This window comes from Pleurodeles waltl, chromosome 8 (genome assembly GCF_031143425.1).
Source record: "Pleurodeles waltl isolate 20211129_DDA chromosome 8, aPleWal1.hap1.20221129, whole genome shotgun sequence".
Classification (NCBI taxonomy): Eukaryota; Metazoa; Chordata; class Amphibia; order Caudata; family Salamandridae; genus Pleurodeles; species Pleurodeles waltl.
In genome coordinates this window covers 999,647,012-999,674,757 of record NC_090447.1, presented here as the reverse complement: position 1 = coordinate 999,674,757, position 27,746 = coordinate 999,647,012, and the positions used below count along the sequence as shown (strand labels likewise).

The window sequence follows — 27,746 nt, the reverse complement described above, 5'->3', positions numbered from 1 at the left end:
ACAAGGCCACAAGTGCACAAGTACACAAGGGTCTGACAACATATGATCGGAATCATCACAGCGGGTAAACCGCGTTTGGAAGCCTCAAGGCACCGGTAACCAATGAATTAAATATTTGTGAAATCTGACAGACGTTCATTCATGGTGAAGAACTGTGACACGCGTCCCCACTGCAGGGCAGTTCTGCAAATCTGTACTATCATGTAAAGCAAAAGAAAAAACATATTTTTGCAGGGTCACACAGGACCACTAGAAAGTTAGCAAGAAAGCCTTCATACGTAACTTGGATCATCACTCATAGAAACACTCGTTTACAAGGGGACGCTCCAAACACAGCATGGGTCTCTTATGTCTGCCAGTACATGAGCCATTAGCTGATAGAAGTATGAGAGCCTCCTGACCGAAGGGAGAAAATGGCTGACAGGCAGCATTCTGAGCTTGCTGTGTGTAGTGAACGCGGCACCATGACAACTGTATGACGTCACCCTGTCGGAGGTATGATGAAGTGCTTTAAAGTTGCTACGTTTGATGGTGAGTACTATCCACCAAAATACATCCCTAGCAGCCTTCAGGAGAACAAGAAACGGGTGAAAGGAGCAGAGATGAGCCCGAGAGGGACTAACACTAGATGAGACTCCACATTAAGGTCCATGGAATGGAGGGTCTCTGTCCAGTAGTAAAGGATGTAAGTATTTTAAACATTTCGACTTTTATCAACATATCTTAAAAATCGTACATCTCACGTACTGAAAGGTTTCATTAGCATGTTGCTGTCTTCAGTGTGCTTGGGCAATTCTCAGAGCAGGGGTGCTACCATCAATGTTACATAACTGAAGTCATATGGATTGAAAAGTCCAAGTGGCACACAAAGAATAAGTGTAGCAAATGAGTCACGTCCATTCAGCAGGAGGTAATGTTGTAGCAGGTGGTGCATTTTGGAGCAGAGCCGCAAACATTTTCCTAACACATGGTGGTAGCGCATGGTCATTTACAGACCTCACATTTTCCATAGACTGGCAACTAAATTTGCAGAGGCATCCACTTTTACTGAAACAAAAAATATATCACGCATATTGTTTGTGAAATTAGGGTTTTACAAAAATGTATCATTTGTGCATCACCATGTTAAGTGTCTTAATTGGTTTGATCCTATTAAAATCTGTTTCCATCAAACTTCTGAATTATAAAAAATGTACTTTAGTTGTGCCTTCCTACCTGCTAATGTTTTTAAATATTTGTACAATTCATTATCAGCTATTTACATGTTGTCTGAAAAAAATGACATCCTACAGCCTTTCCTTTCAAAGTCCTCGGGCCCCAGAAAGATTACCACAATAGTTCACTTTACAACACCCTTTTACTTAGCAGTCAGAGGAAAAAAAAGTAAAAACACAAATCTCCATGTTTAAAGAATAAGCAGCAATTTATCCGAAGATACAACCTGACATTTGACCCCTGTCTTTAAACACACAGCAAATGTGACAAGATTAAAACAACAAGCATTTGCAAGGCAATGGGTCTCACTTGTGCTCAAGTTAGAGCTATTAGCATTGTAAACTCCTAACCGGACTTTTCTTGCAACATAAACTGAAAATGAAAAGTAATACAATTTCACATAAGGGAGACGATTTAAAGTGACACGCCAAGAGCGTGAAGATGACTAATCAGAACAAAAAGACCGGTCCAGTTTCGCCTTTGCATAGTAATAAAAATAAAACAAGCGCAATTGCGCTGTTTAAAACCTAGATTTAGCAAAGGAGCGCTAGAATAAATAATAGAATTAAACTGGGAGTCATGAAAAGTGCTCAATTAGTGCTTAGCGAGATTGCGCTGGCTACGAAATAAAGAGAAAAAATAGTCCAGAAACCATATGGAAAACATGAAACTTCGTATGTTTTCAGTAATTGGCTGGTGCGCTCGAGGAGGGCTAAACACCAGAAAAGGCATGACATATGCATGCCTTTCACTAATGAAATCAAGCAAATTTAAAAAGGCAAGCCCATGAACCAACAAAAGTGATGAGCATGACACGGGCATGGTTAAAAGGCCACAGAGATTACAACAGGGACAGAGCGTTTGTGCGCTGGATCCTAAAAATGTAACCACATTTGTATTGCTAGTGCACTTTCTGACCCCCCAGCATGGTTATTTTGAGGGTGCTGCAGCATGCAGTAGTGTGCCCCTACTTCAAGCGACTATGGCTGTTTTCCTCCATGTCTGGCACTAACCTTGATCTGGATGCAGGAACTGATGAAAATGCGTACCTTACCCCAACGTCAGCCGCTAAAACTGAAGGTAAATTCAGAGACTGACACAAGGGGCTGGAGTACGTTGCGCTCCCAAAGGAAGAAGGAAGTGAACGGGCAGGGAAGTATCAAGGATGACAACACTAATTAGCATCCACAGCAAGGACAGGGGCTGTGATACAGCAACCCTAGATGTTGCAAAATGTTTTTTTTGTTGTTTTTTTTAGAAAACTCTTTGGCAGGTAGGAAGTCCAGGAAGTCCAGCCCCAATATTATTTTTCTCAGCAATAATCCAATAGTTCCCCTAAATTCAAAGGTACAAAGCTAATAGTAACCACTGGTCCATGGTAGAAAAAACAGAATACAGCAACAAGGAAGTACTCGGTAAGGATACCCCTCAAGCGGTTATTACCCCGAAATATAGGAATATTTCAATCAGCAGAGATTCCAAGCCCAACAGGAGAAGACTAAATTGTAATTACATTTATAAAGAACTTACTACCTCTGCCGTAGCACTGAATTGCTTCACGCAGGTCAGCACGCTGCTCCGGGAAACCCAAAGTTAGTGGTTAGTCCAGTATTATTAGTTATTGTTGACTACTGGGATTAGTCCTGTGTGCCCAAGCAAACCAATCCAGACATTCACTCTAGTTTCTTGAGATGGACCAAATTAATAGGAGTTGTGGATGTGCGTGGGGTGGCCATATTGCTTTCCAGCTCCATCACCTGGGAGATTAAGGCAGTTTCAAGGGCAGATGGATTTGGGTTAAAGTGGGGGTGGCAGGTGAAGTCTTGAATTTTTTTAAATTATTAGGACCCCATACCATATGATACCGAAGCTTTAGAGCAAATTTATAAATTGGCCCTACAGTCAGAGGGTTTAGCTGTAATTGGGGGCAATTTTAATTTTATACAAAATTTAAGTTATAACACATCTAATAGGGATAGGATGCAAATGAAACCAGAACAACTGCCTGACTGCTCAGAAGAGTTATGGAAGATCTTCCATTAGAGGATCCGTGGTGGGTGGCCTAAACAAGTTCTCTGAATTTACATACTACTCTTCAAGATTTCAGTTGGCTTCTCGTCTAGATTTCTTTCTTGCAGCACAATCATTAAGAAGGGGTAACATTTAGATAAAAGCCAAACCCTTTTCAGGCCACTCAACAGTTTTTTGGCCTTAATTCTCAAAGTAGAACAGCGGATAAGGCCAAGATGGCATTTTGACAGGGCCCTGCTCTCGAACCAAACATGGTTTAGGGATAATAAACGATTCATCTGGGAATTTTTCGCAAAAAATCTGAATTCTGCTCCTCTTTTTGTAGTCTGGGAAGAATTTAAAGCCGCATTTAGGGGGTAGGTTATTTCCTACAAAGCTAATATAAGTTGTTCTCCTGGCTCTGTTTAATAGTATTAAAAAGGGAGCGGAAATACCTAAAAAAAAATTAAGAATCTGTTTTGGTTAGTTTTATTAAGAAAGGTTAAGACCCCATAAAGGCTAATTCATATCGCTCCATAAGTCTACTGAACGTGGACTACACGGTATTTATGAAGATCTAGACAGATAGGTTGACTCTGTGTGTGCGATCTGTGGTCCACCCAGATCAAAATGGCTTTCTGCCCAGAAGGTCAATGGCAGCTAACATTCATCTACTGATTCAAGCCATTAATTATTTCTCAGCTGTCAAAGAAAAAGCAGTTATTCTCCTAATGGATGCAGAAAATACATTTGACCATGTCAATTGGTCAGCCCCTTTTTTTAAAATCTTGGATAGATTTGGCTACCCTCCTTTAATTATAGACATATTTTAAAGGCTTTACCGGAAGTCTGAGGCTAAGATCATTATTAATTCTTATGAGGTGGGGATAGTAAAGATTAACTGAGGTACCCGTAAAGGTTGCCCTCTTTCTCCACTTCTTTTTTCTTTTTTAAATGAACCCTTAGCCTCGAGGATGCAGAATAATCAAGCCATTGTACCACCTATTGAGGGGATGCTGAAAATTAAGTTATTCAAAGATGATATGATTTTATATTTGAGGGCTGACAGTTTTAACATCTTGAATGTCCTGAACGAAATTGATAATTCTATGCGAATGGGAGGGTATACAGTTAATCAGGCCACAACTGAACTCTTACTGTTCAATTCACCTCACAGTGAGCTTCCACATATTTTGCAGATGGTGCCAAAGCATCCCATCAGGAATCTTGGGATTTTCGTTAGAAATGGACTATACGCAGTTACCTGGTCTCAATTATGGAGCAACTCTTGCCAAAGCGAGAGCTGCTGCAAAGTTGGGCATAATCGGCTCTCCCTGGTTGGTAGAGTAACATTCATCAAAATGTCCATTCTTCCCTTGTTTTTATTTATTTTTATTAATCTTCCCTTAAAAACCCTGAGTGCCTATTTTGAAGAACTCAAGACCATTATCAGAATGTTTGTCTGGGCTAAGAAACAGCCTTGGGTTCAAATGTCTATTTTGCAGGTTGCTATAACACAGGGAGGTCTTGACTTGCCACATTTTAGAACCTATTACCGGGCCACATTAATAGATATTTAGCAACACAAAAGGATGATGGACGGAGTGCTGAAACTTTTCAAACACTCACCCCCAGTCACAGATATGAGATTAATCCATCGTTATTTTGCTTGCCACGTCACACTAGTTCGGACCCAGCCATATGCAAATCAGTTTTGACCCTGCTCCCTATGGGAGCAGTCCATCCCGAACTGCCAATCAAGTCCTCCCTGGACAGGACTCAAGCATCCTGGGACCAGTTTCAGTGGTGCAGCAAGGAAGGGACCCACGTCTGGGCATACCCTTCCCACTTAGGTGCAACTTTAGCAACACAAAAGGATGATGGATGGAGTGCTGGAACCTTTCAACCACTCACCCCAAGTCACAGATCTGGGTTTTGCTTACCATGCCATCCCATTCTGGACCTAGCCATATGTAAATCAGTCTTGACCCTGTTCCCCATGGGAACAGCCCAGCCCGAACTGCCAGGCCAGGTTCTCCCTGGACCGGAAACAAGTGTCCTGGGACCGGTTTCAGGATATCACCCTTCATCAGCCAGGCTAGCTTGAATCCAGTGGCACAGTGAGCAAGGGACCCACGTCTGGGCATAACCCATCCCACTTAGGGGGACTTTAGCAAAACAAAAGGATGATGGACAGAGTGCTGAAACTTTTCAACCACTCACCCATAGTCAAAGACCTGGGTTTAATCCATAGTTATTTTGCTCACCATGGCACCCCAGTTTGGACCCAGCCATATGGAAATCAGTCTTGACCCTGTTCCCCAGGGGAACAGCCCAGCCCGAACTGCCAGGCCAGGTCCTCCCTGGACCGGAAACAAGCATCCTGGGACCGGTTCAGGGTATCACCCTTCATCAGCCAGGCTAGGTTGAATCCAGTGGCACAGTGAGCAAGGGACTCATGTCTGGGCATACCCTTCCCACTTAGGGCAACTTTAGTGACACAAAAGGATGATGGCCAGAGTGCTGAAACTTTTCAACCACTCACCCCCAGTCACAGACCTGGGTTTAATCCACAGTTCTTTTGCTTGCCATGTCACCCCAGTTTAGACCCAGCCATATGCAAATCAGTCTTGACCCTGTTCCCCATGGGAACAGCCCAGCCTGAACTGCCAGGCTAGGTCCTCCCTGGACCGGAAACAAGCATCCTGGGTCCGGTTTCAAGACTGATTTGCATATGGCTGGGTCCGAACTGGGGTGACGTGGCAAGCAAAATAAAGATGGATTAAACTCAGATGTGTGACTGGGGGTGAGTGTGTGAAAAGTTTCAACCCTCCATCCATCATTTTATTTTGTGATGTTGTCACATTAATAGATCTTCTGGCTTGGTGGACAGCAGACACCACAGTCAATGACAATTTATTTATTAGATCGTATGATGGTAGAAAGTCAAGTGCCCCTGTCTGTCTTTCTTCAAACCGCCAATCTCCCCAAGAAAATGAGGTACAAGATCTTGTTGACCTTTGACTTACGTTTACAGTCCTCTTTCAAATCCTGGAGAAATCCCGCAATGTCACGCTTATACTGCATTGCTGGATTGTGAAATCTGGGGGTTAGAAAATCAAAAAAGGTGTCTCAGCCATGGGAAGGTCTAGGTTTTGTAAAACTTAGGGACTTTTATAATGAGCAGAATTAGATTTCTTGGGAGTTACTAATTAAATAATTTGATGATCAGAGTATGTCACCATGATTTAGTTTTACCCAGATTTCCAGCGTTTAAAAAAATAATTATCTGGTAATAAAGGAAAAGATCCTTTATATGGTATTGCATATATATGAAAACATGGCTGGCAGGAGTGGGCAATTGGTATCAATTACTGCATCAACAGACTAATGACGCTGCACTCCCTGAACTCTTGTTTAAAATCCATCACTTGACTAACTGTAGACTTAATATTAAAGAGTGTCAGCACCTTTCCGAGGTAGGCTATAGATCACTCCGTGTCGCCAATTTTAAGAGAATGGCATTTATATCAAGATGGGCAGAATACTATACACCCAAACGATTGCACAGAACATACCCTTCAAACCCAGACCAATGCTTTAGATGCAAGGCAGCAACTGGGGTGGCTGGGTCTATTTTGCTCATCCTATGAAGTCTATCATCTACGTAACTTTCAACAATATTTTATCTCAATAGCAGCTGCGGTTGTTTGTTCACTGATTCTCCAAAACTGGAAAACAGATGTGATCCCCTCACATTTTCACTGGCACAATAAAATGGTTAGGACTCAATCTTTTGAAGAGGCCTATGCCAAACTGTTTGGGGCCCTTCCGAGGTTTAATGCAACGTGGGGTGTTTTATTTTTAGGAATGATTCAGAGCTAATTATTCTTTAACATATATTAGTGTGATTTATATTATTCCGTGGGGGATATGATGAGTGATATGTTCAACTGTATACTGATCTTTGGAACCATGCGGTGCTCAGGGAAACTGTTTTGCACAATCGGTTTGGTTATTAGCTACTTATGCACTTTAAGCCCTTGCTGCTATTTTTATATCGATTATTTTTTAATCCTTGTGGTACTCACTGAAATTTTTTGCATAGTCTGTTCGGTTGCTATTTATTTACGCAATTTAAACCTTTGCTGATACTTTTATATGGACTAGGCCACGGATTGATTCTAGTTGTACAGTACAGGTTTGCAAAAGGCACTTTGTTGTCAGGGCTCCCTCCACTTTATCATGTGGCTGTTGTTCACATATAGAATAGGATTTTGCTCTAAAATGTATAAATTCTGCGCAATAAAAAAATATATGAAAAAAAGCAAAGTGGGATAATTCAAGATGTGCCTGGTTTGGCATGGTACAAGTACCAGATGTAGGGCAAGTGCAGATTCCCCAGGCAGTTTAAGTGGATTGCCTCCACTTCTATGGCAGGAGGGTGGACATTCAGATACTGAGGTGTGGCAGCCAATGATTGTGGTCCCTTTAGCATTTCAATGAAGGCTTTGGTAGCAAGATGCTACTGATTAGACTTCCTGAAGCACTGGCCTTTGGTAGAAAGTAGGGATGAGGGGTTTAAACGCAAATTCTGTTGTGCTCTAATATAGAGAGGCCCTTAGGTGAGGCCCAGCCTTTTGTCTTCCATGATCACACCTTCAATTGGGCTGATGCAGAAACAGCACTCCTCTTTGTGCCTTTGTTGTGGGTGCTCACAGCAAAACTCTGCTCTGCTGTGAAGGGCATTATCATACACAGTGTGTGTCTCAACAAGAGTCTGAAAAGAACATTTGAATAGTAGGACCACAGCAAACCAGTTCTGGTGCATGAGACAGCAACTGCACTATTAGCGTGAGCCAAGTAAAAAATCTGTTTCTCTACAACTGTAGACAGATATTAGTCAAACAGAAACATAGCAGATTATTTCACACTTCGTTCTGCGACTCTCAAATAAAGCTTTGTTGTGTTTACATTTTTCCAAATGGAAATGCGGATTCAGAATTCTCAAATTTTGTGTATTTTCCATTTATGTTCTCATATATATTACCTATTTTTCGTGACGTTTGCTCATTTTCACATTTGCTGCTCTTTTTTACCCTTTGCATTCTCCTGATACATTCAAGTTTGTTCATTTGATTTGGTTTTCACTTTCCACTCTCTGTTAGTCCAGTTTGCCTTCTCCTGTCGATGCTCTGTGTTAACTCACCATGTAGATGGTGAAGGAGAGGCTGAGCAGGAAGAGCCAGAGGTAGAGGTGCAGTGCTTTCGCCAGGGTGCTCTGATGGGGTTGTGAGTTTAACAGTACAACAGAATCTCTTCCTGGCGGGTACCTGGTTTGTATTGACAGGTATATATCTTTGGGCCTGATTACAACTTTGGAGGAGGTGTTAATCTGTCCCAAATGTGACAGATATACCACCAGCCGTATTACGAGTTCCATAGGGTATAATGGACTCGTAATACGGCTGGTGGTATATCCGTCACTTTACCGTCACTTTTGGGATGGATTAACACCTCCTGCAAAGTTGTAATCAGGCCCTATGTGTCTTAATGCATATGCTGTGGAGATCTACGTATGAACTACTGTGGGCATCAGGATGATTCATAAGCAGCAGTCACAGCCTATAATCTTTGCGGAGTGATAAATTAGTACAGTCGACACAGAAAAATAACACCCTCTAGAAAAAGGAGCTGGTCTCATCAAACTTCAAATGACAACTGGCCAAGCTCTCTTACTGACAATGCTCATAAACTCGGAATCACTGCAATTTTGGCTTCATTTAGAAGCATGCACTCTGAAAACGAGCCCTGTTCTCTACGCTCAAATTCACACATACTGTGACGAGCACAGACTTTATCCCTGAAATGCGTCTCTTGGCTCCCGTTACAGGTCACTGCCTCCCTGTCTGACCAGTCAGCGCCCTCCCGAGCTGCCCTGCAGGTCACTGCCACAGTGAGCCATGTTAGCTCCTCGACTCGTTTATGTAGCGAAAACCTAGCTATAAAGCAATGGGGTGCTTGCTGTACAGGAGGAAGAGTTGCCATATAATGTTCAGATGATTTGAATTTTTTACCTTATGGTTATCCATAATCATACTTGCCACGATGTGGTCAGACTGGGTTGTTCAATTTGCAGTTTTTCACTGCCAGTGCCTCCCATGCTTGCCATTCCAACAGTGTGTCCACATCATCTGTTCCAGGATCTGGCCTGAATTCTGGGTAAAAGTGCACACACAGCCAATAGTCTAGTGGGCCGCCAAGGACACCGGGTGAGAGAGGAGTGATGTTCCTGGGCCTTGGTACTTCATTCCGCAGGGGCAGAGAATAGTTTAAAGAGTTTAAGTAACAATCTTTTAAATAATGTCTGATTTTGCAAGAAAACCGTGTAAGTCCAAGGTATGATAAGGATTTTTTTTCACAGTACCAATTTAAAACAGCCAAAAAAGATTAAAAATCCATTAGGAATCATATTTCAGTTTCTATGAACATCACAAAAGACTCTACTGCTGAGTCTGTTAGCAAGCGTATGCTGACTACAATAGTCATTAATTGTTTGTGCACACAAGCCAATGATGGCATATCGCCACAGGTCTGAACTGTTTCGTATGAAAAGGTATGGCAAAGGCAGTAGGGCACACTTATTTAATTTGAAAAGCATATGTTAAATCCAAGAGCCGTTTACGGGTGGATTTTTATCACACTTTGTTAAAACCTGTAGACAAGCATTTTGTTGCATGCAAAGTCACAAATTACTGTTGTAGGCAAAATGTTTGGTGTAGATTACTCCTTCTGATACTCTCTCAGGGTAGAAAATTTGCACTGTGATAATCACTGTTTGATCTTCTTAGAAATAATTGTAAGTTGTTTTGCCAACTGAACTTTTGCAATTATTTGTCGTTTTTTAACTATATACCTGGTCTTCTTGTGATAAAGCTTATGTTCAACAAGAGTAGGCCTGATCTGGTTATTTTAAAAAGCCAACAATAACAGGTATAGGCCTGATTGATTCATTGGGGAAAGTTATGTCTGAAGTCATAGATCTGATCTATACATTACGAAAAAATATGACAAACGCAGTAAGTAGTCTTGACTTATTATGAAAAGCATAGATTACAAATGAAAGCACTGTAAGAGTTGATTGACATTACACTATGAAAGCCTGTATTCAAATCATTTATTGCACATAATCACAAAGATTACTTCATCAGATGAGGATTTTGTTACTCTTGGCTCCCTCTGACAAACTCCGGGATTTGAACATTCGCACTGAGATAATTCTTGTTACCTCTTCTTAATAGGTTTTCTATATTGTTTTGTTAACTGTAATTGTCTACATGTTTTTAATTTTATGACAGTATGCCTGATGGATGTCTAATAGAAAAACTGCTTATATAATAGGCCAGAGTTGATTATGGGGACAGTGCCAATGATGAAGGCTATAAGGCTGATTGGTTCTTTGGGAACATTATATCAGATAAACATCTTATCTGTCCACTATGAAAAGGTATTGTGAAGGCAGTAGATGTTTTTTTATAGTGAAAATATATGTTAAAGCTTACAGGCATTTAAGAGTGGAATTAGATTTCACTGTGTTAAGCATACAGAAATATATTTTGTTACATAGAATCTTACAGATTACCTTAATAGACAAGGGTTTTGGTGGTGGTGATAAACTCACTGGGGGGGCGGGGTGCAGAATATCTGTACAGTGGTAATCCTTGCTAGACCATCCTGTAGTGTTTGTGGCCCTAGGCCCTCATGCTACTAAATGAAGTGACACAGACAAATGGTTACTGTTCTGCTAACTGTCCATGGGCACTTGCGCCTGGCCCTTTTTATTGGCAGGGTCACCTGACTGGTGACGCCTGTGTTGGATGGGTGTGGGGTGTGTGTGTAAGGCCAGCCCTCTGCCGAGTGGCTGGTGGAACACTAGAACATGTCCAGCAGGACACTACATTCCTCCCAAACCTTATTGAGGAACAAAAAGTCAAACCTGTAAAAGAAAACACCACCATCAGTCTCTCGGCCCCGAAAAGGCAGGCCGCAGAATTGCAGTGGACAGTTGCAGCTGGGAGCACCTGGACTCCTCTGCACAAGACCATGATTTAACCAGGTACATCTGGGCACGAACATTGTGTGGATGAAGTCCGGACTCTGTGACAGTCAGATGGTTGGTTAAGTGTCCACAAATGCACTGTGGGTCAGTCATGTGGCACCTGTGGCAAGGCTTTCGGTGTATACAGTTCACTTTGTTTGAATTGGGTGCATTCGGAGCGTTGGTGGATTCCGCTGCAAATATACTTCTTGAGACATCCTGGCTTCATGAGGGCCAGTCCCTCAAATACTGACAACATCTGTGATGGTGTGAAGTCCTCCTCTGAAGCCTTGGCACATCCTGATACCTTGTCAGTAGAGCAGCTTCCAGACCACCTCTCGTTTGTGGATTCTTCACTCTGGAACTTCTTAGGGGCCCTTGCCCCTGGATTGCCACATGACTGCGTGGGCTGTGCGGGCCAAGTAGGCCGCGCCAAAGAAGTAGCACTGAACTCCCAACAGGGCCATGTCCAAGTCTCGTACAACCCCAAGGGTGGATGTTTCGTAGTCGGTGCGCCTGCCAAAATGGACCAAGTGTAGGTGGGCTCTCAGACGGTCTCAGAGCAATTGTCTCTCGCTTTGCAAGGAGGGTGTCTAGTTGGTGTCATGTTAATTCACTGAAGACAGTCTTGGTGTGCTGTGACCTGTTGGAGTCTTGCTCTCTCCTCGACTTCATCGGTGGGGCAATGTCAAGTCCCTCTCTTGCGATGGGGGAGGCCCCTTGTCTAGGTTGCCACATGACTGCTTGTGGTCTGCGCTGGGGCTGCTTATGTGCCACGTCAGGGCAGTTGAAAGACCTGTGAGGAGCCACTGCCTAGTCGCTCGTGCAATCACGGGGGTAGATGGGTCCAGGTCACAACTCGCTTTTGCCACAGAGAGCAGGATACAGGCAGGGTGAGCAGGTGGTCAGTGGTTGACTGGTTCCTCAGAGCATCATAGCAAAGGTGTAGGACTCCAGTCTGGTTGTTTAACTGCTCCTCTGATGGATATCGTGATGCACATGGCAATGGTGGTGCTTGCCATTCGGAGATCTGAAAGATGAGTGATTGATGCTAGAGTGAGGGTGACTGGAGGGACTTCGCTATAGCTAGTGCAGTCTTTCTTTTCCTCATGTGTAGATGCTAGCAGTGATGCCATCTGCTCAGGCAGCCGGTGACAGGTGACTTGGACGATCGCACTGTGCAGTGTGGGGCAAGTACGTAGTTCGCCCATGCACAGGTATTACATTTGGTACTCCCGCTGAGCTGTCTCCAGTGGCGTCGCTGTACCCCAGTGGCTGTCCTTTCTGTGGGTGCACTCATCCCTTGTGGCTTCTCTCCACCCTGTTGATGTTGCGCTCTTGTACTTCTGCAGCTGTCAGGTGTTGCAGTGTGACAGGCGTTGTCACACAATCTCCTCTCTTCACTGCATAGTGTTGTGCCACATTCTCTTCTCCTCTGCTGTGGCATCGGGCCACCTATCCTCCTTTTGTGTGGACCTTTCAAAAGTCCTGTCCAAGGACTAGGAGTCTTCTCAGTGTGGCGGTGGTGGCATCGTGCCACTCGGGGTGTGCGACTCTCCTCTTGCCTGTTGTGAGTCACTGCCGACTCCGTCTTGAGTACCCTCCTTAATCAGTCTCTGTCCCATTGCAGGGCAGGGACGGCAGGTCACTTCCTTTCCCGCCTCCTCTTCAATGAGGGCGCAGTGCTTGTGCCTCAAGGCAGCGCTGTCTCGGCACCTGGCCCTGCTTGAGCCTGCACGTACTTTGCATGGTTGGTCGCTTCTCTCGACCTGCTGTGTGACAGGACAATGGTGGCCATCTTGGTCGCGGAAAGACTGGCTGGCACGGCCTCGTCTCCCGGGCGTTTCCATCATGCTCATGGGGGCTCTGTCCATCTTCACCTCCGACATTGTCTCTTTACCTTCTGGGCGTCCTTTGCTGATGCCTGGCATGTCCCTCTCCTATCTTGAGGTGATGTCCATCTGCTGGGGCATGTGGCACTCTTTCTGTGTTGGCGGTGGCAGACGGCTGTTAGGGGCTGCGCAGGCTATGAGCGCTCTCCTAGAACCTCACGTTGCACTTGTGTCCATTTTATACTTTTGCAGCTTGGCTGGGGCAGCTGCACTCTTCTTCCCGGTGCAGTGGTTGCACACGTCACTTCCTCTCCTGCGCTGTTTCCGTCCGTGGGTGCGCTGCTGGTCTTGTGCAGTAATTTACTGGGGTGCTGCTGTCAATTTGCTTTCGCCAATGCTTATTTCCCTTTTGAAACAGAAAAAAGGGGCAGTACCTTTCTTTGGTCACTGTGGTGCTATTTTCAGCTGCAAGACAGTCTTTCCTCCTACCGGCGTCCTGATTGAAGCAGACGCCAGTGAGGAGCCATGCTGCCTGGGAGGAGCTCGTCAGCCTGGGGGGGGGGGGGCTCCGAAGCTACAGGTAAGTGCCCATTTTTTTGTTTTTCTTTTTTCCGTGCGCCTTCTTTTTTTTTTACTTTTTTTTTATTTTTTTTTTAAACAGCATCGCCGTGTGGAGGCATGCAAGTTGCTGGTCATGGTCAGCAGTGTTACAGGCCGATCTCCGTTCTGGGAATCCATGAATAGAGGCGGCCCTGGGCACTTCACCTTTGCCTTGGTGCATGACAGAACTATTGCGGCTCTCATATTGCGGCCGTAGCAGCCTTCCCTTGCACTGTGGGCCGTACTCGTTGTATTGCTTGGGGGGGGAGGTACTTCGATCCACATTCAGGTGAGTGGCAGCACCTTTGCTCCTTCCTGCTTGCGGCCTAAACATTTTGCCATCGCTGTAGGCCGCCATGCAAAGCTGTTTGTTTTGGGGAGGGTGAGGGGGGGCCGCTTTGGGCACTCCCCGGATTCATTGGTGCGTGGCAGCACCGTCGGGTCTTCTCTCCCGTAGCGGCCGCAGCAGTCTTACTATCGCTGTGGGCCGTTTGTTGCATAGTGTCCGTCTGTAATTTGTGGCTGAGGCGAGCCATCTCACCTTGCTGCCAGTGCGCTCCCATGGTGGCCACTTTAGTCTTTGTGCGGCCACAGGCGGGCCTCAGAGCAGCCCCTGTATCGGGGGAAGCTGGACCCTTCTCTGGGTGTCACAGAAAACATCTGCTTCACGCGTTGGTCGCATAACTCTCCTTCACACCTTTTTTTTTCACACCTCGCAGGGCTCTGCTGTACTCTCTTCTCTCTTCTGCCCGTAAGCTCAGCTCACGCCAGGCGGAGGGTCGGGCAGTGTTCTTGGCTGCGTTCTGCCTTTCTGGGGCTATGGCAGGCGGGGGCTGCAGTGGGGTGCTTTACGGATGCAAGGTGCGGGAGCACCTCATGCATTTCCCTCCTCACAGGGTGACAGCTGCAGCCAGCTCACGCGTGGGGCAGACCTACTCGTCACCATTGTAGCGTTGGGGGCTCTATGCCCTCATGCTACTAAATGAAGTGACACAGACACATGGTTACTGTTCTGATAACTGCCATGGGTACATGCGCCCAGCCCTTTTTACTGGCAGGGTCACCTGACTGGTGACGCCTCTGTTAGATGGGTGTGGGGTGTGTGTGTAAGGCCAGCCCTCAGCCGAGTGGCTGGTGGAACACTAGAACTTGTCCAGCAGGACACTACACGTCTGTGGCAGTGGGTGTGGCAATAATAAGGGCTATGATTCTCGGGTGGTTTGAAAAGGTGACTTTATTTAAAGTTCTTTAAAGAGACGAGATAGTCTTCAGTATTATAGGGGTTTTTGGGTTCTCCGTAATAAATTGACTCTTCTCTTTTCCCCAGGTTTCCTCTTGACCGGCGAAGAGGTTCTTCTTGGGACTCCCAGGTGCACCGGAAACAAGAGGAATGGAGATATAGGTAAGTCTGGGGTTTGTGGATGTACCGTTAGTATTAACACGACAAGAAGAAAAAAGAGAGGGAGAGGGAGAGAGGGGGAGAGGGGGAGAGAGAGAGAGAGAGAGAGAGAGAGAGAGAGAGAGAGAGAGAGGTCCCCCGGGAAAGTGTGACAAATGTGGAAATTAGGATGTATAGGAAGAGTCACCTAGAAGTGTCTTTGTAGTGGTAGGTTTCTATCTCTGGTGCTCTTAATTTTAGTGCTCTTAATTCTTTCCTTGTAGTGCTCTTAGTGTTCCAGTCTTATTTACCCCTCCCTCTATAGGGCTCCTGTTCCTTTATGCCCTTCCTCCTCCTTTTTAGCGTTACTCTCCTTCTCCTCTCCCTCTATAAATTCCTTCCCCTCTCCCTGTAGTCTCCCTCCCCTCCCCTCTCTTGGCGTCCCTCTCCCCTTTAACCAGAAGTTGTCCTTTATATAGGACCGTACCTGGTTGAGCCACGTCCCTCCTGGGACGTGGTGGAATTCTCACCCTTCTATTTCCCTCTCAGTCGCAATCCGGTCTTGGGCGCTTGTTCTCCGGGCTTCTCTGGCGTTCCGTCTTCCTTCTGTCTCCTCCGGTCTCTCTATCGGGCTTCTCGCGTCTCTGTCGGCGTCTTTTCCCCTCTCTCCTCTCCCCACGCGTAGTCCGTTCTCGATTTCTACTATTTCGGGAACCCGGATATCCGGGTTCCCTGTGAGGCTGACGGCGCTTACGTTGCTAGGATGCCTGGGCGGGGCGTCGTCAAGAAAGGAGAATCGGGACTCCGTTCCCGATTCTGTTGTTATAGTAGCCGGCACATCCGTCAGCCGGCTACACACCCCATCCCAAGATCGGGACTGATACAGTTCCGAAGAACCGGGAAATCGAGACAAGTAGTCAGCAGGTCCTTGGAGAGTACCCGGAATATGACGGACCTTAAAAGAGAAGGGTTGAAGCTCCATAAACCATCGAAGGATTCGGGAGTTGGAGTCCTTATTGGAAGCCAACCAAGTCAGAGGAGGATGGTCGGTAAACAGAACGAAAGGGTGTCCCAGGAGATAGTACCTCAGGTTCTCAACAGCCCATTTAATAGCAAGACACTCACGTTCAATAATCGGATAGTGACATTCCCTGGGTAATAGTTTCCTACTAATGAAGACAATGGGGTGGTCATGACCATTGTCGTCAGGCTGGGAAAGTACTGCCCCTAACCACACATCCGTGGCGTCCATATACAGATGGAATGTCTTAGTAAAATCAGGACACCTTAAGACTGGCTCTGTAGTGAGGTAGGATTTCAATTGATTAAAACTATTCAGTTGTTTTTCAGATAGGGATGTTATCTTAGATGGTAGGTTTTTCTTAAGGAGGTATGTGAGGGGGGCGGCCAAGGTAGAATACTGAGGTATAAAACGTCGATAATAACCAATTAACCCCAGGAAGGAGCGAAGTTCCCTTTTTGTTGTGGGGGTAGGGACTTCCTGGATGGCCTCTATCTTACTCTTTTGCGGTCGGAGCTGGCCCTTTCCTATAAAATACCCCAGATAAGCAATGTGGTCATAACCTAGATGACATTTTTTGGGATTGGCTGTGAGACCGGCTGCTTGTAACGCCTGAAATACTTCATGGAGATGGATAAGATGGTCTTCCCAGGTGTTGCTGAAAACCACAATATCGTCTAAATAGGCGGCAGCATATTGTTGAAAAGGTCTTAAAAGGTGGTCCATTAGTCTTTGGAAGGTGGCTGGAGCCCCGTGGAGCCCAAATGGAAGTACCGTAAAATGGTACAGTCCTGAATGAGTGGAGAAAGCAGTTTTCTCCCTATCAGCTGGTGCTAGGGGTATTTGCCAGTACCCTTTCGTTAAATTGAGTGTTGACATATATTGGGCTTTGCCCAGTCGTTCGAGTAGGTCATCCACTCTGGGAATTGGGTACATATTGAATAGGGAAATTTCATTTAGACGGCGGAAGTCAATCTTATCGAACCGTCCGGTTTCGGGACGATGATGACGGGGGAACACCAAGGACTTGTAGATGGTTCTATGACCTTCAATTTAACATAGCTTGTACCTCTTCTTCAATTAAATGTCGGCGGGCTTCGGGGATACGGTAAGGGCGTAGTCTTATTACTTTTCCCTCAGGGGTTCTGATGTGATGTTGGATCAGATGAGTTTTTCCCGGTATTCCCGAGAAAAAACGGCTATGTCGTTTTAAAAGGTTCTTTAGTTGATTCATCTGATCTCCTGTGATGTTGGCATTAATGTGGGGTGTCTCTACATTTACATTGGTGTTAGTGGGACACAACTCAATGTCTAGGGGTTCCTCAGGGGTTATTAGGAATCCGGTAGCTGACTGATTTGGCACTATCGTGGGTTCCTCCCATTTTTTTTAACAGGTTAATATGGTAAATTTGAGTTCTATTGGGATGTTTGGATATTTCTACCAGGTAAGTAACAGGGGAAATTGCTTTTAATATTGTATACGGACCCTGCCACTTGGCCAGGAGCTTATTGTCGGAACAAGGTCTTAATATAAGGACCTTATCATTAGGTTGTAAGTATTGTGGTTTTGTTCCTTTGTCATAATATTTCTTTTGGGTATTTTGAGATTTTTCAAGATGTTTACGCACGTCTTCCCATACTGTTTGTAGGTGGTTTTTAAGATTGTATATGTAATCTAATAGAGGCTTTTCTTCCTCCCCCTCTTCTTCCCATAATTCCGCTGCCATGTCTAGCAGACTACGGGGTTTTCGTCTGAAGACAAGTTCGAAGGGGCAATGCCCAGTAGAGGCCTGTTCATGTGTTCTTATGGCATACAGGACTAATGGAAGCTTCCGGTCCCAATCCCGTCCCGATTCGGAGACCGTTTTCCTTATTAATGTTTTTATAGTGCGGTTGTACCGTTCAACCATGCCATCCGTTTGGGGGTGATAAACGGAGGTCTTGATTTGTTTGATCCCAAGGGTCTTACAAATATTATTAATTAATGAAGACATAAAAGGTGTCCCTTGATCCGTCAAGATTTCATTGGGAAACCCGACTCTAGCAAAGAAAGTGATCATAGCTTGTGCTACATTTTTAGAGGTCATACTAGTAAGGGGTATAGTCTCAGGGTACCGGGTAGCATAGTCCACTAAAACTAGAATATAGGTGTGACCTTTGGTGGAGGGGAGAAGTGGGCCTACAAAATCCATGCCAATCCTGGAGAAAGGGACCTCAATGATAGGTAAGAGTTGGAGGGGGGCTTTCCTTTGGGGTCCCGGGTCTTTAAGCTGGCACCGGGGACACTGGGCACAGTACTGTCGAAGTTGTGCGTATGCTCCGGGCCAATAAAATCTCCTTAGTAAATATTCTTCAGTCTTTTCTCTACCATAGTGTCCCCCTCTCGGCTGATTGTGGGCCAAAAAGAGTACCTGTAAGCGATAGGGTTCGGGTACTACTAACTGTCGTTTCTCGATGTTGTCCTGCTTAACGACTTGGTAGAGGAGATTTTTTTGGACAATAAAGTACGGACCCACCTCATTAGTAGACTCTGATTTAGCCACTTTCCAAGCATGACGAAGAGAGGGATCTTCTCGCTGGCTGACTCTGAAGGAAGGAGGAGGAGCTGTAATAATGGCCACTACCTTCTCTATATTCTTTTCTTTTTCAGAATTCCAGTACTGTTGTTTTATTTGTCTTTTTTCTCGTCTGGTGGGTTTAGGCCGACATGGTTTGTCCTCTATATAGCTACCGTAAAACGGGGCCTCCGCCCACCAGGAGTCAGACGCAATTCGAGATCTTACCCTTTTTAACAGCTCGGGGAACCGTATGTAGTCAGTTCCTAATATACAATCCTCCACCAAGCGATCCATAACCCCTACCGGTAGTAGATAATGTTTTCCTTCCCCCTCTATTCTCATAATGGATAGGGGATAATTGCCTTTGTCCCCATGTATGCAGCAGATCGATACCCATTGGTGGGTGGGTTGCCCTGATAGGCTTATCACATCAGCTCTTACAACGGATTGGTTACATCCCGAGTCTATCAAGGCTAGGAGCACTTTTCCGTTTACTTTAACTCCTGTCTGTATCTGGGATCACCCCATCCTGTGCATCAGACTCTTGCCCTCGTGATCCCAATCTCCATAGGTTCAGGTTTTTCCCCTTTCCGGGGGCATAGTCGAGCTATATGCCCCCATTCCCCGCAGCTATAACACTGTGGCTGTTGCATTGGCGGATTGTCCCCGAGTTTGGGAAGCCCTGCGTCTTCTAAGGTTTTCCTGGGAAAACTTCTTAGAGGTATGGCTGTAGGTCTAGTAGGTGTCTTGGGGTTTAAACTCTTGAAGTCGGTCGATCGGTGGTAAGCGCATGCTAAGTCTACGGCCATGGCCGTATTGACATTAGGGTGTTGGCGTATCCAACTCCAAGTGGATGGAGGGAGGGATTCTAAATATTGCTCCAAGATCACCGCCTTTATAATGTCTTCCCTCTCTGTTCCTATAGGTCCCAGTCATTTCAACCTCAGGTCCTTGACTTTATAATAAAATGTCCGGGGGTCTTCCACAGGCCCCCATTTTATCTTCCGGAATCGCAGGTGGTAGTACTCCGAGTCGTGACCTACTCTCTCCAATATGCTCTTTTTAATGTCTTTGTAGGGAGTGGTACCATCCGGATTTGCGACCTAATAGGCAGTTTGTAGGATGCCTGTCAGTAATGGCGCTATATATTGACCCCAACGTTCTTCCGGCCATTGGGCAGAGGAGGCCACCCTTTCAAAGTTGGTAAAGAAAGCGTCGGGATCCTCTCTATCCTGGTACTTCTGGAGAACTGAGCTAGGCACATTGGGGTGGACCTTGCTAGCTGCAATTGTGTCAGTGAGCTTTTGGAGGGCCGTCTCATGTTCTAATTGATTATTAGCCATGATGGTGGCTTGGCTCTTTAATGCACTCTGCAAGGCCTCTCTATCTTCCTTAGCCTCCCTCTGATGGGCCTCCCATACTAACTGAAGGTGACGCTGTCCTTCAGCTAGCTGTTGTATCATGTCCTCCAAAGTGGGTTTTTCTCCCATTTTCGCCTGGAATCTGCCCTTTTATCGCACACTGTTGATAATCCCACTTCTGACACCACTGTGGCAGTGGGTGTGGCGATAATAAGGACTATGATGCTCGGTGGTTTGAAAAGGTGACTTTATTTTAAGTTCTTTAAAGAGACGAGATAGTCTTCAGTATTATAGGGGTTTTTGGGTTCTCCGTAACAAATTGCCTCTTCTCTTTTTCCGAGGTTTCCTCTTGACCGGCGAAGATGTTCTTCTTGGGACTCCCAGGTGCACCGGAAACAAGAGGAATGGAGTTATAGGTAAGAAAAGAAAGAAATAAAGAAAGAAAGAAAAAGAGAGAGAGAGACAGAGAGCGCCGTCCCCTGGGAAAGTGTGACGAATGTGGAAATTAGGATGTATAGGAAGAGTCACCTAGAAGTGTCTTCGTAGTGGTAGGTTTCTATCTCTGGTGCTCTTAATTTTAGCGCTCTTAATTCTTTCCTTGTAGTGCTCTTAGTGTTCCAGTCCTATTTTCCCCTCCCTCTATAGGGCTCCTGTTCCTTCATGCCCTTCCTCCTCCTTTTTAGCGTCACTCTCCTTCTCCTCTCCCTCTATAAATCCCTTCCCCTCTCCCTGTAGTCTCCCTCCCCTCCCCTCTCTTGGCGTCCCTCTCCCCTTTAACCAGAAGTTGTCCTTTATATAGGACCGTACCTGGTTGAGCCACGTCCCTCTTGGGACGTGGTGGAATTCTTGCCCTTCTGTTTCCCTCTCGGTCGCAATCCGGTCTTGTTCTCCGGGCTTCTTTGGCGTTCCGTCTTCCTTCTGTCTCCTCCGGTCTCTCTATCGGGCTTCTCGCGTCTCTGTCGGCGTCTTTTCCCCTCTCTCCTCTCCCCACACGTAGTCCGTCCTCAATTTCTACTATTCCGGGAACCCGGATATCCGGGTTCCCTGTGAGGCGGACGGCGCTTACGTTGCTGGGACGCCCGGGCGGGGCGTCGTCAGGGAAGGAGAATCGGGACTCTGTTCCCGATTCTGTTGTTATAGTAGCCGGCACACCCGTCAGCCGGCTACAACGTCCTAGGGGAAGCAGTCTATTACTTTGCCAAATGTAGTTTTGTAGATATTTTCAATCTTATGCATAGTAGTTTAGCTGTGGGTGTATTAAAGTATTTTTAGGTAGGACCAACAGCTTTGGCTGTCTGCCAGGCCCTTGTGAAAAATACAAATTATAAAAATAAAAAAATACACAACTATACACACACAGAAAAGCTTTGTCAGTCCTCTTCATTCACAGTCTCTGTCTGCTATACCAGCATGTAGCACACAGCAATGAGTCAGTCTATTATCGTCATCTGCTCTACTGCCCTGTGATAGCATTTCACATGATCCCTTGTCCATGACGACCCGAGTGTACTTCAGAGCCGTACCTTGTGGGCCAGTCCTTCAGTTTTTCATTTTCTTCATTTATAGGTCCCCTTAATTTTTTTTTATTATTATTTTTTTTTATTTGCAACTGGCAGCTCCCCAGCAGTACTACCGGCTACTCCCTTTCTGCTCATTTCATCTAGAGTATGCCGCATATCAAGTGCTACTGCTTTTAAACAGGCCAGCCATCTTTGAATTAAATTGTCCCCAGTGTATTATTTTTTTACCATTCCAAGATTACTACCACATTTAGGAGCAATGTGTTACCAGGATCATATAATAATACATTCACTATGCTCAATCATAATCAAAGATGGGTGTGCATTGTGATGCTTACTGGCAGATATTTTGGAATGGCACTGTGTGGAGTGCATCATTACTAGACCATTCTAGATGGCAGACACCTTGCTTTCAATCATGGATGTGAGGTTGGAACTTGAAAACAATGGTATATTATGCAACACATCATTCCAAGAAAGTCCATTCCTTAGTTTAATTTTATACATCTGTTTTATTGCAAGCAAGTGCCCATTACATTATGTGCCATCCTTTTTCCTGTTGTGCTTTCATTCTTTTGATTTATCTTCTTTGCATGCGCTTGATGGGGTTCTGTTTGTATATTATTATGAATGGGTGGGTAGGGGAATGCAAGAATTAATCAGAGGGTGGGTGTGTGTATGCATGATATGTGAATACAAAACCTATTCATGTGTACAGTATCTGCCACCTGACAATTGCTAGAAATTGGGTTCCTAGTTGGCAGGGATATGCACCCTGTCCAAGGAGGGTCCACAATCCTAATCAGGGTAAGTCAAATACACAACCTGAATTAACTGTCCTCTACTAGCTTGGTATAGAGCAGACAGGCCTAACTTAGTAGGCAATGTGCAAAGTATTTGTGCAATGCACATACAGCAATCAGACTGAAAAACAACAAAAAGGACACTTCACACAGGTGTTTTAAACATAGAGATTATTTATCTGAAAAGATCAAGACCAAAATTACAAAAATACAATGAATATTCACTTTTAAGAGGTATCACATTAAGCACACTTTATATGGTGCTCGTTTTAGAGTCTTTACAGTATTTTATGAGAGTGCAGGTGTCCTTCTATGAGGAACTCAGTGCAGACTGATCAGGCCCGTTGGGGACCGGTCCAGGCAGGGAGCACAAACGCCCTCATTTTAAGATTGGCGGTAAATGCCGCCTACCGCCATGGCGATGGCCACCAAAAGACCTCGCCGCGGCTAACATCCGTCCGCCAAATTATGACCACAGCCGGATTTCCGCCACAAGAAGGGCGGAGATCCGGCTGTGGCCATACTGGCAGATGGTGTAAAGGTGGCGATGCTTCCACCAGCAGCACCACGCCAACCGTATTATGACAAATAATACGGCCTGGTGGTGTTCTGCTGGCGGCGCTGCTGGCGATAGGAGCGCCCCGTCCAGTTCCCTGCCAGAAGACCCCCTGGATGCAGGTAAGTTGGGCTTCTGACAGGGGAGGGGGGTGGGGAGGTGTTGTGTGTGTGTGGGGTTGTGTGCATGAATGTGTGAGTGTGTGCGTGAATGCGACTGTGTGTAGTGTTGTTTGCGTGGGTGTATGCATGTGTGAGAATGCGTGTATGAATGGAAATGTGAAAGCGTGTCTGGGTGTCATTTGAATGTGCGAACGGATGTGTGCGAGAATGAATGGATGCATATGTGAATGAATGCGTGTGAATGCGTGTATGCCTGTGTGAGTGAGTGTGTGTGTATGCGTGGTGCGTGTCTGCAAGTGTGAGTGAATGGGCGGGTGGGGGATACAAAGGGGGGAGCGTGGATGGAGGGGATTGGGGGTGTTTGGGGAGTGTTTGGGGGGGGGGGGGGTGAGCCTCATATCAGTGACCGGGAAGGAATTCATGAAAACCATGTCAGAAGGCAGGGTCAAAATGCCACCGGTGGTACAATAGCGGCCGCCAATGTCATAATGTGGCGGTATGTACTGCCAGCCTGTTGGCGGTACTACCGCCACATTATCACCGACAGCTGGGGTCATAATGACCCCCAAAGTGTGTTGACTTTAGAATGCAGATTGTGCAGCGTTCATGGTTTAGGAATGCACCACCGCAGCTGCGGGTTGAGGGTGAAGTGATCGGAGTTGGGCCACGCAAGGCCATGAAGCAGGGTTGATCCCAAGCACGGCTCACCAGTTGGGGGAAGGCAAGCTCGAACAGTATGTCTCCGTCACCTGGCAACACGGGCAACAGCTGGCAGTGAAGCCGCTCCGAAGTCCTGATGAAATGGGTGGCATGTTGCCACAAAGCTGCTCCGAGGTCCTGATGAGACAAGAGGCAGTCTGCAACTAAGTCACACCGAAGTGTTGCTGCAATAAACAGCAAGCTTCACAAAGCCACGTTGAGGTCTTGACGAGATGAGCGGCAGGCCACAACAAAGCCATGCTGAAGTCTTGGGGAAATGAGCAGCAGGCTGCAACAAAGCAGCCCCTTTATGAGGGCTCTGGCCACTACCCTTTGAGATGTAAGTGGGAGCCCTTCCCAAACTCCTCCCCAGGAAGCCCCATTAGTATGCAGATGAACTCAGATGCAGTTGAGTATCCTTTGCTGTGGGTGTCTGAAGGGAATGCACAAGTGTAGCTGTCACCTAGCCCAGGACAGATGCTGGCATATGAGAAGAGTAGGCCTCACAGTAATGAAAAACGACTTTGGGTGCTTTTCATTACCAGAACATGAAAGAATTAAAAGTACATGTCTTGCCCTTTACTTACATGGCACCCTTCCCTATGGGTGACCTAGGGCCTACCTTAGGGGTGAGCTATATGCAAGAAAAGGGGAATTTTAAGGATTGGCAAGAGGGTTTGAATGCGCCAAGTCAAGGTGACAATGAGAATGAACACAGTCCCTGCAATGGCTTGCCTGGGACATGTTTACAGGGCTACCTAAGCGGGTGGCACAATCAGTGCTGCAGACTCATTAGTGGCATTAAATTTACAGGCCCTGGATATACCACTGTACAAGGGACTTAAATGTAAATTAAATGTGCCCGTTGTGGATACACCAATGGTACCATGCTTTAGGGGAGAAGCACATGCCCCTTAGTACTGGTTAGCAGTGGTGAAATGCTCAGAGTCCTAAGGTCAACAAAAAATTACAGCAACAAAACAGGATTTCATTGCAAAAGGTCTGGGCTAAGACCACCCTAAGGATGCCAAGTCTAATAACAATGTATCTGAATTATAAAGCATTAGTAATCTATGCATGCTCATAAGTGCAATTTTATCAATCAGATAATCTACTCTCCAGACATTTTTATTGATCTAACTTATAATATTTAAAATTGTATATGAATTACATAAAATTGCACTGCACTGAGCCCAACCAGTCCGAAAAGTGTTTGATGTGCAATTCTCACTAGTTCAGTGTCAGCAACACCAGTCCTACATGAATATATGGTGATAAGGATTCAGTAACAGTTTTGTGTGGTGTAATACACAACTACGAGGTGTAAAACGCAAATTGTGAGGTTCAATTAACCCACATATGTCCGTAGTGAAGTAGGTCCATGCAACAGGTCAGAACTGCAATCTAAAAGATGAAGGCCCTCATTACAACCTTGGTGGGAAATCCCGCTTACCGCCGTGCTGACGGCCCTCAAGATACCGTGGCGGAAATTCGCTACGGGTATTACAACCCACATCTCGTAATCTGCCACAATACAGACACCCACACAAGTCCGCCACAACAAAGGTCAGTGATAAACTGGCGATAGCAAAACCTACACCGTCACGCCAACAGGAATACGCCCACACTATCGCGACCCACGAATCAACGCAGCGGTCATTCAACCGCGGTAATACATTGGCGGTACACACTGCCGCGCTAAAAAAAAACACAAACATTTACAAAACACAACCACATTGGACAATTCAAAATACACACACCTGATACACATACACACACCACACCCACACACTCACACCACTATAAAACACCCACCCACATTACCCACAACCCCTTACAACAAATTTTTGGGAAGAAGCAGAGAGAGAGAGAGAATAGCACACACAACACCAGCATCCACAGGCACACAACACCATCACTTATACAACATCCACTCACCTCAAAGAACACACCGACACAACACATCACACAGCACAATGAACATCACCTCACACATCACCCACACCACATTATGGCACCTCAAAGACACCCCAGGTTTTCTGAGAAGGAGCTCAGGGTCACGGTGGAGGAAATCATCCAGGTAGAGCCACAGCTATTCGGATCACAGGTGCAGCAGACATCCATTGCAAGGAAGATGGAGCTATGGCGGAGAATTGTCGACAGTGTCAACGCAGTGGGACAGCATCCAAGAACACAGGATGACATCAGGAAGAGGTGGAACGACCTACAGGGGAAGGTGCGTTCCGTGGTATCCAGACACCAGGTAGCAGTACAGAGGACTGGCGGTGGACCCCCGCCTCCTCCCCCACAACTAACAACATGGGAGGAGCAAGTCTTGGCGATCATGCATCCTGAGGCCCTCGCAGGAGTACCACGAGGACTGGACTCTGGTAAGTCATATCTTTACTACTATATCCCCCCCCACCCTACCAGCATGCTATCACAACCTCCTAGCCCAACCCTCACACCAACAACCCACAGATACCCCACTATCACAATCCACACATCCCAAAACCAAGGCTTGCATGTTACACCAATGCATGGATATCCATCACCAAAGCATGTCCAGTACAGATACTCACCCAGGCCCCAAAATCACCAATCACACAAGGGCAAAGACAATAAGCCAAGCACAGGAGTAGAGGGTAACTCACACATTGCACAAGATGGCACACACAGATACAATAACTATGCATTTACACCCCAACAGGACCCCTACCCAACGTCACCGGACAGGAGGTGCCAGACATATCCAGTCCCCCCACAGAAGAGACCCACAGTGACGACAGCACCTCTGCACGCCTGGATCAAGAGGACCAGCCCGGCCCATCAGGGACCTCTGGACAGTCGGTTCCCCTGTCAGTGTCACAAACCACCATTGAACCTCCCCCCTCAGGAAACACCACCACAGCAACCACCCAGCGGGCCCATTCTTCTGTCCCCAGGACACGTCAATCAGCAGTGTGTCAACCACTACAGGAACCCCAGGCAAACCCACTAACCCAAGACAATCAGGGACCTGGGGTCAGTGGCAGTGGGTACACGGTTCAGGGGACAGAAGCACAGGATAACAGGGAAGCTGGGAGGACTGCTGTGCGACAGGAGGAGGACAGGCCCAGGGAACCCACTTTCCACAAGGCACTCTCCAACATCATGAGAGCATACCACCATTCCCAGGAGATCATGTGCACGGTACTGGCCAAGTTTCAGGAGACCCAGCAGCTGCAGGAGGAACAGTACCTGGGGATCAGGGAGGACTTGAAGTCCATTAACACCACCCTGGTCACCATTGCAGGGGTGCTGGCAGACATGGCCAACACCATGAGGGACACAGTGGCACACCAACAGGCCCCTGACACTAGCCTGAACGATGAACAGCCCTCCACCTATGCCAGCGCTAGTGGACAGGAGGTCCCGCCACAGGACCAACAGGCCACCAGCACCCCGCCCCCTGCAGAAGGAGAACCAGCCCCCAAACGGTCCCTGAGATCCAGGAACAAGACAGAGAACATTGCCAAGACCCCTGCCAGGAAATAAGACTCTCCTGATTGTCACCATTCTGGCCCACTATGTCACCAAGACAACCTTGAACTGCCATTACTCCACTTCCTATGCCCCCTTGGACAATGCACCTGTGATACCAATAGACTGGACTCCACCATGGACATTCCTCCACCATCACCCCAGCCCACTGCACAGCCCCCTCCACTTATTAGCACAGAAATAAACACCCTTGAATCACAAATCAATCTGGAGTCAGTCTGTAATTTCACAATTGTGTTATTGCAACCTCTCAGAAAAATAGCAATGCCAATGTTAATTTTCACATACCAATGTTCAACAGTTGTTGGGCAGCAGTAAACATAGCAGAAGGCAGAATGTGGTACCCAGATCTGTGAAATGGAAAGCCAAAGTGAACTGTCAGGGTCCATACACAGAGGTAAAAAGGCAGAATCATGTCCTACTGTAGTCT

At 46.2% G+C, this 27,746-nt stretch overlaps 1 protein-coding gene across 3 annotated transcripts in view; it reads right to left on the bottom strand.

Moving 5' to 3' along the window:
• TBC1D4 (TBC1 domain family member 4) overlaps window positions 1–27,746 on the bottom strand; it is a 599,835-nt gene that overhangs the window by 204,569 nt on the left and 367,520 nt on the right. The gene's annotated exons all lie outside the window — the stretch shown is intronic.